The 11823-nt window shown below is 40.1% G+C and overlaps 1 long non-coding RNA gene across 1 annotated transcript; it reads left to right on the top strand.

Moving 5' to 3' along the window:
* Positions 1–828: 828 nt before the first annotated feature.
* LOC143862304 (uncharacterized) lies at positions 829–10024 on the top strand. The gene is made up of 2 exons (XR_013240255.1): positions 829–969; positions 9656–10024. It is a non-coding gene; the product is annotated as an uncharacterized LOC143862304 (long non-coding RNA).
* Positions 10025–11823: the final 1799 nt, after the last annotated feature.

The raw sequence follows: 11823 nt of genomic DNA on the forward strand, positions 1-11823 counted from the left end.
CACAATGTAAATAGGTTGTGCCCAAAAATAATTTCCGTAGGATGATCACAAACCTACAATCTATAGAGGTTGCATAAGATGTAGTTTCTATTTAGATCGGAGGGCTAGGATCCGCCTATGGAAAAATATTTTGGGACGCAACCTATTTATGTTTATGGCCCATCAAATGGACGGTTTGGATTATCCTATGGTGTGGTATGGGTGGGGCCTAGGTTGTTCAAAGATGGGCCCACCATTCCACCAATGGTTTCTGTTGGCCCCACGAACTGTTCCTGTTGTGTGTACGGAGAGAGAGAGAAAGAGACCGGTCAAATGGTGGGAATACGTTAGCCAGCCGTCAAGGGGTGGGTGGGGGGAATATCAGCATGGTTTCACATTTTTGGAGTTAGAGAATATGCCCCATTGTTTTCTGGTAAGAGTATAAAAGATTTAATAACACCTCCAAAAGCTTCCGGAGTAACTGGTAGTTTCACATGGTATCAGAGCCAAAGGTCTTGAATTCGAACCTCCCTGATAGCAAAAATGCACATGGAATGGCCAAACCCAAAAGAAGGGCCACATGTGCCACGTGTAGGTCAGACCTAAAAAAGAGGGGCCACACGTGAGGGGGAGTGAGTAACCTGCAGTTTCACATTTTCAAATGCACTTATGGACCATACAATTCACAGTTTTGAAGTTTGCCTTACCAGCTATCTTCGATGATATATTATCTACTAAGTGACATTTATTCATGTGAACACTATTTGATCTACTGTTTGTCATTATTTTTTGAAATGGTTACTGTATGACATTATTTACACTGTATTTTCTGTTAATTTAAAATGAACAGGAACTACTGTTTTATCATATGTCAATATGGTTTGTGGAAGCTTGAGGAACTCCATTCCGAAGTCTATTGTTTATTGTCAAGTGCGTGAAGCCAAACGCTCCCTACTTGACCATTTCTTCGCGGAGTTGGGTAAAAGAAATGTAAGTTTTTCTCTCTTATCTCTTTCGTAGAAGAACTTTAACGATCAAATTTGCTTCAATGCTTACTTATGAAATTCGTAAATGAGAAAACTGCCTTGTGATAATAAACGTGAAATCATATTTTTTGTATGCTAGTGTTAGTAGTATTTATAAAATAAAATAGATTATTTAAAGAGATCTAGAAGTGTCAAACTAAATCCATGTATTTTCGGAATCCGACACGTGTTTGATTTGCCCCATTCAGAAGATTCCATTTGCCATAGAACTGAGATTGTTCATAGGGTCACAATTCACTTATAAATCTGTCACATAAATCACTTTCAACTATGCAGAAATTCATATCGAAATCTAACCATACGTACTCAAACTTTAGCACAAGGCAAATAACACTCCAACAAGATTCTAAACCCCATGAAGTGCTGATTTTCAGATCCTTGGGTTTTCTTAATCAAATCTCGCAAGGAAAGGATGAAACAGTCCACAAAATCAGATCTGATTGTACTAAGCAATTCAATAAAACTACCTGAATATGGGAAATAAAATTATGATTTCCTTAACCTACATTGCACGGTGAGGAATCAGGAGCCCACAAAGGTGGCTGATTTTCCTAATGATATTAGGGTTTCCTCAACCAACTCTCACAAAGGGAGTGAGGAACTGCTCTAGGAATGGTCACTGTGGAAAGTTAACCACATGAAATTCAGATCCAGGCTCCCAGGTCTGGATTAAAATCACACATACCCAGGATTTCAAAATCAGCTCCAGAGCTTGATGGATGAGATCTTTTTTTTAAGGCATGTGCTCAAATTAGAATCCTTCAAACCCTACTATGGTGTATATGCTACTCTCCACACAGTGGACTGCCTAGGGATTAATTATCGGAAACCTCCTTTTTTGTAGCATTACATGAAACCTTATTTGTCCAAACCAAGCAAACTAGGGTGATAGATCTGAGACTCAATGTTTGAGTTTTGAAGTAAGTGTTGAGAAGTTACTTCCAAACATTTTTCCTAAGCTTTGGTGATATGCATATTGTGTATGTCTGTTATATTATAATTTTGGCAGCATGGTGATGTGTTGGTTGTATATAAAAAGTGACGCATATCTTCTATATGTACAAAGGAACTAGGGTCCTCTTGTTATGGTATAAGAGTCAGCCAAGATGTATTTTCTTGACCTAAGAGTTCTGATGTCATAGATTGCCCAGCTCTTTGCTGCTACAGTATATTTTTCGTATTTCCTCTTCTTTGGCTTTCAATGCCAATAATTATACCCAATTCCATTCTTTTGATAATGGGAAGTTATCATCTATTTCCTGCTTACTTGAAAGATAAACACGGATACTGCCGCCGAGTCTAAATGGCATGCAGGTTGGTGTCTTTGTTAAAATGACAATCGTAGCTCTGAATCAACATCAGCTCATAAGACGTGCTATCTTGTTATTCTAGAACGGCTGAGGCTTAAAGACAAAGGATCGAGTACTCGGTATTCATCTTTCTAAAAATGTGCAAAATCCCTTTTGGAAAATAACTGGACGTCACGGACAATTTTGGTCACCTCATTGATTTGACCTTTTTTATCTTCAGTGTCTGAACTAGAGTAGGCAATGGTTATATTCAAAGGGTGTAGGGCCTTGAAAGTTCGAACTTTTGCAAGGTAGACAAGGTTGATTCTAGAAACTAGATTTGGAGAATTACTTCCCACGCTGTACACCTTTAAATCTTATTCTAGACACGGGAAATTAATGAAACAATTCAGTTTAATTACGACGAGGCAATGTTGTAAGAGGCAACAGATCTTGGCGATTCAACATTGAGAAAATTACAGAACAATAGGGATTGAATTGAAATGAAAAATAAAACATACCGGAAGCCATGAATTGGGTTTTTCTTTCTGTCTGAGTTTCTCTTCGCTACACAACCGTCTGTGATGGGAACCGGTTTCTTTCTCTTCAAGCGTGGATTCTCAAAGATTAAAAACGAATTTGTTGTGTGCAAATAGGACCCAAGAGTTCCCTTTTATAAGCGTTTATGGGAAGAGATGCGACTCCTCATCACGCCCATCCATCTCCCCAAACGTCTCTTTACGTTCATACATTTTCACATAAAGTCTTTTCATTAATGACTTTTCACAAAACCAATTAACTAACCAAATGATCTTGACCATCGATCTTGCAAAAGCCACATCCACCGTTAGGATTATTTCCTAACATTCTCCCACTTGGCTAGCAAGATCTTTGAGCCAAACATAAGGATCATAACTTTAAATTAGTTAGATAATAAACCAACATTCCGTTTAGCAAAAACTACCAACAATAAACCATGTAACCATTGGGTCACCAACTCTACCCAATAGCCTACCCCATGATTATATTATTAGTAATTCTTACTAATAGGAATGTAAAAGCATACATGCATAAGATGTAAACATGGTCCAAAACAGTCATACAGACACATTCTACCTCTTATTAACAATCCATTTACAAAATATGCACGAAATGGAGCGGTAGAAAATAATCATATATATCAGAATCATAAATTATAATGTGATCACAATAGTGTATCTCAATACCAAATGCGGACTCCCACTATCATAGGCTATCAAAAGTGTCAACCAATCCCATGCGCACTACATGCTCTCTGAAGAGCTTTGGTGACAAGCCTTTAGTGAAGGGATCCGCCAACATAAGTGCGGTGCTTATGTATTCCACAGATACATGCTGATTCTGAACTCTTTCCCTCAGAACAAGATACTTTAGATCTATATGCTTCGAGCCGTCTCCAGACTTGTTGTTCTTGGAAAAGAAAACCGCAGCGGAATTATCACAGAGAAGTTTCAGCGGCCTCTCAATAGAATCAATCAAATTAAGCCCTGAAAGAAAATTTCGCAGCCATAAGGCATGAGCCGAAGCCTCCGAACATGAAATAAACTCTGCCTCCATAGTGGATGAAGCCGTCATTCTCTGCTTGACGCTTCTCCAAGAAATAGGTCCTCCTGAAAGCATAAAAATATAACCAGAAGTGGACCGATGGGTGTCCCGACAACCAGCGAAGTCGGAATCAGAATAGCCAATCACCTCAAGGCTATCCGATCTCCTAAATGTGAGCATGTAATCTGAAGTCCCTCGCAGGTAACGCATAACCTTTTTGGCTGCCTTCCAGTGATCCAGACCTGGGTCACTTTGGTATCTACCAAGCATGCCAACTGCAAATGAAATATCTGGACGGGTACAGACCTGAGCATGCATGAGACTACCAACAGCGGAAGCATAAGGAATATGTCTCATCTCATCCCGTTCCAGTGCGTTCCTGGGACATTGTAACTGACTGAATACATCACCCTTAACTATAGGGGCAAGACTAGGGGAGCACTTCTCCATGCTGAATCTCTTAAGGACTTTTTCTATATAGGTCTTCTGAGACAATCCCAGCAATCCTCGAGTTCTATCTCGATGAATCTCTATTCCTATAACATAGGAAGCTTCACCAAAATCTTTCATATCAAAATTCCTTGAGAGGAATTGTTTTGTTTCTTTCAGCATGCCTAGGTTACTACTGGCAAGTAGTATATCATCAACATATAACACTAGGATGATGAATCGACTCCCACTAACCTTAAGATATATGCATTGATCTACAGCATTTTCCTTGAACCCAAAACTAGACACTACCTCATGAAATTTTAGATACCACTGCCTAGAAGCCTACTTAAGTCCGTAAATGGACTTTTTAAGCCTACAGCTTAGGTGCTCTTCGCTCTCAGCCTTAAAACTTTCAGGCTGAATCATATAGACATCTTCATGAAGATCACCATTTAAAAAAGCAGTCTTCACATCCATCTGGTGTAACTCTAAGTTATAATGAGTTACCAAAGCCATGACTATCCTCAAAGAGTCTTTCCTTGATACTGGAGAGAAAGTCTCTTTGAAGTCTATTCCCTCTTTCTGAGTGAACCCCTTAGCGACTAGTCTGGCCTTATATCTTTCAATATCGCCCTTAGAGTCTCTTTTGGTCTTGAAGACCCATTTACAGCCTACAGGCTTGACCCCTTTAGGTAACTCGGTGAGTTCCCAGACACGGTTCTTTTCCATCGAGAGCAACTCATCATTCATGGCTTCAAGCCACTGAGCTGATCGGTCGCTATTTATGGCCTGACCAAATGAAAGTGGATCATCATCCATTTCACCGTCGTAGTCACACTCGTTTAGATAGACAACATAGTCATCAGAGATGGCTGACCTCCTCTCTCTCTGTGACCTACGCACAGATTGCTCAGCGACAATCGTTGCTGGAGCATCAGGAATGTGGGGCGAAACCTCCAATGTGCCATCTGGTGCATCAATATCCTCAGGTGGAGGAATCGACACTATTCTTTCTTGGATTACCGGTATTGGAACAAATATCCGGTTCTCCTCAAAAGTAAGTGACCTAGGCACATAACTCCCACTGAGATCACCATCCTCTAAGAATACAGCGTATCTAGTCTCTACAATCCGGGTGCTATGAGTAGAACTATAGAACCTATAACCCTTAGACCGTTCAGGGTAACCTATGAAGTAACAAGAGATGGTCCTAGCGTCTAACTTTCTCAACTGTGGGTTATATATTTTGGCTTCAGCCATACAGCCCCAAACATGCAAATATCCTAGCTTAGGCTTTTTACCGGCCCATAACTCATAAGGGGTCTTAGCCACAACTTTACTCGGTACACGGTTTAGGATATGAACGGCTGTTTTCAATGCTTCTCCCCACAAGGACTCAGGCAATGGTGAATTGCAAATCATGCTCCTCACCATATCCATAAGAGTACGGTTTCGTCTCTCAGCAACACCATTTTGCTCAGGTGTACCTGGCATCGTGTACTGAGCGACAATACCGTTCTCCTGTAGGTAAAGTGCGAACGCACCTGGACTGCGGCCCGTATCGGAATATCTGCCATAGTACTCCCCACCTCTATCGGAACTCACAACCTTAATCTTCCGGTCAAGTTGTAACTCAATCTCAGCCTTATAGATCTTAAAGGTATCCAGTGCTTCCGACTTTTCTTTGATGAGATAGACGTAGCTAAAACGAGAAAAGTCATCGATAAAGGTAATGAAATATCTCTCGCCACTTAGGGCAGGAGTAGGAAATGGCCCACAGATATCAGTGTGAATAACTTTTAACAGGCCGGTACTCCTAGTGGCGCCCTTCTTACTAGTTTTGGTTTGTTTACCCTTAAGACACTGCCTACAAATCCCGAAATCAGAAAAGTCAAGAGGAGGAAGAACTCTATCCTTCACCAGTCTTTCCATACGACTAATGGAAATGTGGCCTAAATGCTTATGCCACAAACTGGAAGAGTTTTCATCAACTCGACCCCGTTTATTGCCACGGTAACTGATTTCCTCATTCACATGCATGGACAACAGAGAATGTGCAAACGAGCTATCTAAATTAATCATATATAGATTGCCCACAAGAGGACCAGAACCAACAACATTGGAATCATGGAGTAATGTAAAACCTTTATTCCCAAACTTGAATTCAAATCCTGAGGAATCAAGTCTGGATACAGATATAAGGTTTCTGCTCATGGCAGGTACATAAAATGTGTCTTCCAAATACATAATGAAGCCACTATCTAATACAAGACGAAAAGTGCCAATAGCCTTGACGTCTGCTTCTACTCCATTTCCCATCTTAATGGTTCGCTCCCCTTTCCTGAGTCTCCGTCTCTCTTGAAATCCCTGCAAGGAATTTGAGATGTGAATAGTAGAACATGTATCTATCCACCAGGTATTTCTAGGTGCATCTACAAGGAAAGATTCATGACAAACAAAAACTGAATTATTACCTTTCTTATGCAGCCACTCTTCATACTTGGAGCACTCTTTCTTTATGTGACCAAGTTTCTTACAGAAATGGCACCTAATGTGACTTTTCACCTCACCGGTCAAGCCCTGCTGAGCTGAACCACTTGCTACCTTCTTCTTGCCTTTCCCAAAGCCCTTTCCTTTGGTTTTCTTCTTGAAGTGACCCTTCGATGTTCCCTCTGTGGTGTAATGAGCACTTTCAGGTTGTTCGGTCTTCAACCTCTCTTCTTCTTGAACACACATGGCTATGAGTTCACTCATTTCCCACTTCTCTTTCTGCGTATTGTAATTAATTTTAAATGGAGTAAACTGCGCAGGAAGAGATGTCATCATGAAATGAACAAGGAAACCCTCAGAGATCTCCATGTTCATTTTCTTTAGCTGGGAGGCCATGTCATTCATTCGCATAATGTGCTCTCTCACACCACTACTACCATTGTACTTCATAGTGATCATCTTCATCATCAGGGTACTGGCAAGAGCCTTAGACGATCCCTTAAACTGATCATCTACTGCCTGTAGGTACTCACTAGCAGTAAATTCCTCATTTTCCTCTGAATCGGGAATGCCTCCTCGGATAGAGGTAGAGATCGTGCTTTTCATAATCATAAGGCTCATGCGATTTGACCGTTCCCATTTTTCATAGGTAGCCAAATCCGCAGTAGTACTTTCATTAGAAGGCACTTCAGGTTTGTCATTCCTAAGTGCATAATCTAGGTCCAAACACCCTAAGACTATGTGAATATGATCCTTCCATTTTCCGAAATTAGTCCCACTCAAAACCTCGATCCCGGACAAATAACTAGAGATAGAACTAGGGTTCAATGCTGTAGATGAAAAAGACAGACAGTTACAATTTTGCTCACTATCTAAGACACCATTTAAATCCACCAAAGGAGTTTATTCAGTAAAATCCACGATTTAATGTAATCCAACTTTAAAATAAATGACTAAAGTAAACAGAAACACAAAATACATAAGTGTGTTCTTGATGGAACACCCGGTGTGTCACCGTGGGATGTCCGTTGGGCCATGCCACGATACACATTTGGTTCCATTTTTAAGTCAATTTATCTTTAGGGAAGTCAGTTGGATTGCCTAGAATCACAGAAACACATAAATGTGATTCTAGGGAGACACCGGCGTATCATCATGGGTCGTCCGTTGGGCCGTGCCACGACACACATTTGGCTCTCATCCATGAGACTAACTAGGGCCAAATAACTCTATACTTAAGGTACACATCACCGTTGGGCAGAAGCGTAACCCCAAATCAAGTTATCCAGACCTAGCCCTCACACACCGCCTATTTGTGCAAAACAACAGTCATCCGTTGGGCTGAGTATTGCTCTTGGACAAATAGACGCAACTTAAAGTGGTTTTGTAGTTCATAATGTGTCACTATATGCGACACTGTTCTTTATTTAAACCACTAATCCTAAGCGATTCCGTTTCCCAGTGGGAATCACAATTCTTTGTTCATTCACAACTAAAATAATGAACAAAGTGTACAAACATGTGTACATAAAACCCGTTTTCAAGTTCTATGAAAAACAGACATCAAATTTGGGTTCAGAGGGGTGGAAATCCCCTAAATCCGGATTTACCCGGCCCAAAACTCAAAAAAAAATTTGACTAAAATCAAACAAATAAAACCAAATTTTGTTGAATTTACACTGTAACCATATAATACAGTGCTCAAATGAAAAAACTGACTCAAAAAATGGGTTCAGGAGGGTTTCAAACCCCTAGAACCAACATTAGCCAGACCCAAAAACCCAAAAAATGGCAGAAATGGCCAAAAAATTGTCCCTGGGCCGGTTTGGGTTGGGTCTGCTGGGCCCAGACAGGTTTTATGGGCCTTATCTGTTAACTGGGCCTTTCAGAAATTCGTGGATCCTTGATGGATCCTTAACGGGCCTGCGCGGCCCATCGGCCCATCACTATTCATCATCTTCTCCAACAGCAGTTATAATTTCCAGAAAATCCCAAAAAAAACAACAAATTTCAATTTCAATTTCTGGGTTCGTTTGACATCGGATTCAGGCACCGTTTGTTGCATTGGACTCGTCTCTCGACGAACTTCACATCCATGCCGGAAAATCACTGATCGGAGCAACCGTTTTCCGGCGGCATGCTGTTTTCCGGCGATGTCAAAAAATTCCCAAAAAAATAAAATTTTCTCGTCGTTTTCTCGCTAAAACCGTGGCTCTGATACCACATGTAAGAGGCAACAGATCTTGGCGATTCAACATTGAGAAAATTACAGAACAATAGGGATTGAATTGAAATGAAAAATAAAACATACCGGAAGCCATGAATTGGGTTTTTCTTTCTCTCTGAGTTTCTCTTCGCTACACAACCGTCGGTGATGGGAACCGGTTTCTTTCTCTTCAAGCGTGGATTCTCAAAGATTAAAAACGAATTTGTTGTGTGCAAATAGGACCCAAGAAATCCCTTTTATAAGCGTTTGTGGGAAGAGATGCGACTCCTCATCACGCCCATCCCTCTCCCCAAACGTCTCTTTACGTTCATACCTTTTCACATAAAGTCTTTTCATTAATGACTTTTCACAAAACCAATTAACTAACCAAATGATCTTGACCATCGATCTTGCAAAAGCCACATCCACCGTTAGGATTATTTCCTAACAAATGTTTCTTTTTCCTCCTCATTGCTTAATTTTACATTGATAGTGAGAACAGATATGTATTTAAAGAATCGTGTGTGTTGCAAAAGCAATTTTGGAATCTTTAAAAGTTTTGGGTTTTTGAAAGCTGATTTATCTGAGAAAAGTTGTTTGACCCTTCGTGAAACTCTGTCTCTCTGCAGCCAAAGCAATTGTCTTCAATGTTGGACGAGGATCCTGCTGTGATGGAGCGTAGGGGTGCTCTTGCCAAGAGGCTAGAGCTGTACAGAAGTGCCCAAGCAGAGATTGACGCTGTTGCATGGGCTAAGTAGAGTGAGCAGCCTTTCTTTTTTCTACTGGGAACTCAAGTGTGATTCTTTCATTCATGTCTACTCATTGAGGGAGATTACTATATAGGATGTATATGAACACAGGTGAGGGGAAGAGGAGAAAATGTGGAGAGTGATACTTCCCACCATTTTTCATCTCCTCATGCCCACCGTTAACACGAAAAGATTTCATATTGGCTTGTATTAATTGCTTTTATTTTCTATCAGTCGAATTTTTACAGACGTACACCATATAATTCCTCGTAACAACGCATCAGAAGGGATGCCAAAGTTATTAGTTTAGTGTTGAAGTGATAATAGTTGATAGCCTTGTTGAAATATTGGCTGACTCAAATGATGGTGGAGAGGATGGTAGTCCTCGTTTAGGCCATGTTTGGATAGCAAGTAAAATATTTCTGACTGAATTTTTTTGTGGATTTTTTTTTCTTTCCATGATTTTAGAGGAAAAGGATATGATAATGGTTAATTTAGAGGGATATTATCTTAAATTGTAGATCCCTAAAAATTGAATAGGGTCTGTTCAAGTTTTTGTTTTTGTGTTTTTTTTTTGTGTGTAAAAACAAGTTGGAAATTTTAGAAATATTTTTCCTTTCCTAACTTTTCTAGAAAACTCCTGCTACGTTGAGAAAAAACTAAGTGCTGATCTTTTGTACTCCTATATCTTACGAATGGGAGGGTCTGTTAGGACTTAGGAGTTAGGACCTTATGGCTTGATCTATATGTTTAGATTTCACATGCATTTCCCCATGTGGGACCCAGAATTTGATCGTTAAGTTTGATCTTTGGACGTGTGTGCCTATCCATGGCCTTCTAAACTTCATTAGAACTATGAAATCCAACATTAGGTTTTTTTTTCGGACAAATTAGATTTTTTAAGAACTGGCCAGCAAATTGTTGGTCATATCTTGTTGAACTTTCCATACCTTATCTTGAAACATGCACTATAAGCCATTACTCTGATACCAGTTGCTTCCATCCCACAATTTTCAAGCACATAAAAGAAAGAATATTTAATGCACGTTCTTGGTGGTTTAAAATGGACGACGCAGTATAAAAACCTCTACAAATTGGACGGTCAAGATCATCATATGGAGAAGATTTTTTGGGCACATCCTATCTATGTCAGGGCCCAACAAATGGATGGTTTAGATCTCGCAAACGATGTGGGCCCTATTGTATTTTTCGGCTGCACGTGCATGCATGGCTGTTCACCGTATAAATTCTCCTCAATACCATATAGAGGGCTGCTATGGAAAACAAGAGTGGAACCGAACAAATTCCTCCAGGCCACATGGCAAAGAGGGGTAGTTTTACTATTATAAAGAAGTAGAAAGCCGGAAAAAAAAAAAAAACCAAGGAAAATAATGTTAAAGTCAAAAAAGATTATTTGTTCGGTTCCACTCTCAAGGTTACCATATCCTTATTCTATAGGAATGATAGATGCAAGGGTTCTTGATTGGATCCACGTCATTAAGTACAACCGATTTAAAAAGGTTACCGAAAATGATGCGGATAATGATGCGGATCCATCTTTTCTGTCTCTTTATGCAAGGATGCCCTTGCATGCATCATTCCTCATTCTACCATATATATCATCGGTAATAGTAGTCTTGCAGTTTTGCATAGTGTAGATAGATTTACAAACTGTTAATTTGACTATGGTGATTGTTGGGGGTAATATCTGTCAACCAATAAGGAGCTGAAATGTGGCACTTGAAAACTCAAAACCATTTAAGACAAATCTGGTTGTTTCATTGTGCTTTCGGAAGCTCTGGAAATAATAATGCTCTGCTTGGTTGCCCATTTTGGGGGGGATTGTAGGAGTTTCAAATGCTTGAGATCTTCCAAAGATCTCCCCGAAGCATGTTTGGTTGCCATTTTGACCTTTGACCACTAGACAACTTCTAGACATTATTATTGCATTTTATCCTAGATGGTGCCTACGTGGGGGAGATGTTCCCCCCATAATTTTCTCCCATTTTTTCACCAAAATGGAGAAATTTGTGTGGGGAATTAGGAGA

The sequence above is a fragment of the Tasmannia lanceolata genome, unplaced genomic scaffold (assembly GCF_043159265.1).
Source record: "Tasmannia lanceolata isolate RefF3 unplaced genomic scaffold, GAP_Taslan_0.1 ptg000037l, whole genome shotgun sequence".
Lineage (NCBI taxonomy): Eukaryota > Viridiplantae > Streptophyta > Magnoliopsida > Canellales > Winteraceae > Tasmannia > Tasmannia lanceolata.